Source organism: Arachis hypogaea, chromosome 4 (genome assembly GCF_003086295.3).
Source record: "Arachis hypogaea cultivar Tifrunner chromosome 4, arahy.Tifrunner.gnm2.J5K5, whole genome shotgun sequence".
NCBI classification, from domain to species: Eukaryota; Viridiplantae; Streptophyta; class Magnoliopsida; order Fabales; family Fabaceae; genus Arachis; species Arachis hypogaea.
The window spans coordinates 115,272,766-115,274,612 of record NC_092039.1 but is presented as its reverse complement, the minus strand read 5'-3'; the positions used below and the strand labels follow the sequence as shown (position 1 = coordinate 115,274,612).

The window sequence follows — 1,847 nt, the reverse complement described above, 5'->3', positions numbered from 1 at the left end:
CGGTGCATCAAAATTAAATTTTTGTTTTATAGAAATCGGTATATTAGCCCTCTGTCGGTCTGCCTTGGAAGACGCTGACCGACTCTGAACGATACTAGCCACGACAAGAAATGTTAGATAATTTGTCTATCACATTATCCTTAAATAGATTTCTTCTTATCCAATCGGTCATGTGATACCAAATAATAACGAAGTCTTAACAAAGAAAATTACTCATAACACTCTTTAACCTTATAAAGGTAAAAGTAACTAAGAACGAGAAAAAAAAAAAGAAAAGTAAATAAAATTGATATTCATAGAAACATCATTTATTATTAAGCTTTTCATTTTCCCTTATTCAAACATGTGTTGTAAGGGAAATGTTGCAAACATAGGACTATAAATCCTGACATGGAAGTGAGTGTATACAAATACATTTGTCGCGAGTGCAAAATCCACTTGCTAGATTTCCATAACGTTTTTTGCATGAATCATCGCACCGACTCGCTACACATTTCGCATCTGGGAGTGTCTGTGTACAATGGTTTGAGGCTGCCTCTGTTACTTTCATTAGCCTTTCATTTCCTACGTATACCCATCAAACACAAAATAATTACTACTGGATAGTTGGATGTACAATCTAAATTAACATAAACAAATAGAAACTTACAATGTTTTTTTTTTCAGTTTTTTCAATTAAAAAAAAAAAAAACAGATTTGTGCTAAAGAAAATCACTTTTGTGCACCCTATTTTTATATAGATTTTATAAATTAATCAGAATTTAAATAAAAGTCGTTTTTTTTTTGGTTTGGGGAAAGTAACGGGAGTAGATTCTTATTAAAATCAAAATTTAAATAATTTCAACTCATATAAAGAATTAAATTGTAAAATTATTTTTCTGAAAATCATAAATAAACACAGCCTCACTTCTTTTAACTTTTTCTAGCAATTTTTTTTTTGTCTAAAAGGAAATCAATTTTCATATATTTGTCAAGATTTTATAAAATATTATAGTTTGAAAGAAAGAGTTTTTATTTTTTGAAAAGAAAGAAATACAATTTATTTTTTAACTATTTTTAACAATATAAAGTATTAAAATGTAATTTTTTTAAGAAAAATTAAACATGGTCTATTAGATAACTAACATATACCAATACCTATGGAAAAAACAAGTAGAATGACCAAAACACAGGTAAAGGCCTTCATCTTCTTAGGTACATGAAAGTATGAAATAACCTGTGGATGTCTATCTATTTATAATAAGAATAAGTCATATACTTTTGGTGCCATATTTATTATAATCGATTAAAATTAATTACATTTGAACCGAATAAGAGGAGGATATTGCTCTAGAAGGGGTCAGACTGTACAGCACACAATCATTCATTTAATTTGCTATGGACACAAACACGCCGTACAATACAGAATACGATATAATATGAAATAGGTTGATATACAAATTTTAAAATTTTATAAAATACAGAAACATATATATATATATATATAAAATATTTTTTAATAAATTATAATAATATTTTAATATTAATATATAAATTAATTTAAATATTTTTAAAGTTTTATTTTAATTATATAAAATATTTAAAATATTTTTTGTTTTAATAAATAATAATATATAATATTTTTAAATTTATTTAAAAAATACATATTAAGAATAATGTTGGACGCGCTAATACGTAATTGTATTTAGATATATCTAAGTGTGTTCGGAGTAAATTTTTTTATTTTTTATCAAGATACGGTTAAACACAGCAGACACACATATCAGATGAATATCAATAATTATCGTATTTAAAATATATCCAACACATAAATATAACAACTCAACAAAATATCTATACTTATGTCT

General features: G+C 25.1%; 1 long non-coding RNA gene across 1 annotated transcript; it reads right to left on the bottom strand.

The window, feature by feature from the left end:
• Positions 1 to 277: 277 nt before the first annotated feature.
• Positions 278 to 1,227, bottom strand: LOC112794420 (uncharacterized). The gene is made up of 2 exons (XR_003198859.3): positions 1,138 to 1,227; positions 278 to 564 (listed from the first exon to the last, which is right to left on the bottom strand). It is a non-coding gene; the product is annotated as an uncharacterized lncRNA (long non-coding RNA).
• Between the last annotated feature and the right edge of the window lie 620 nt (positions 1,228 to 1,847).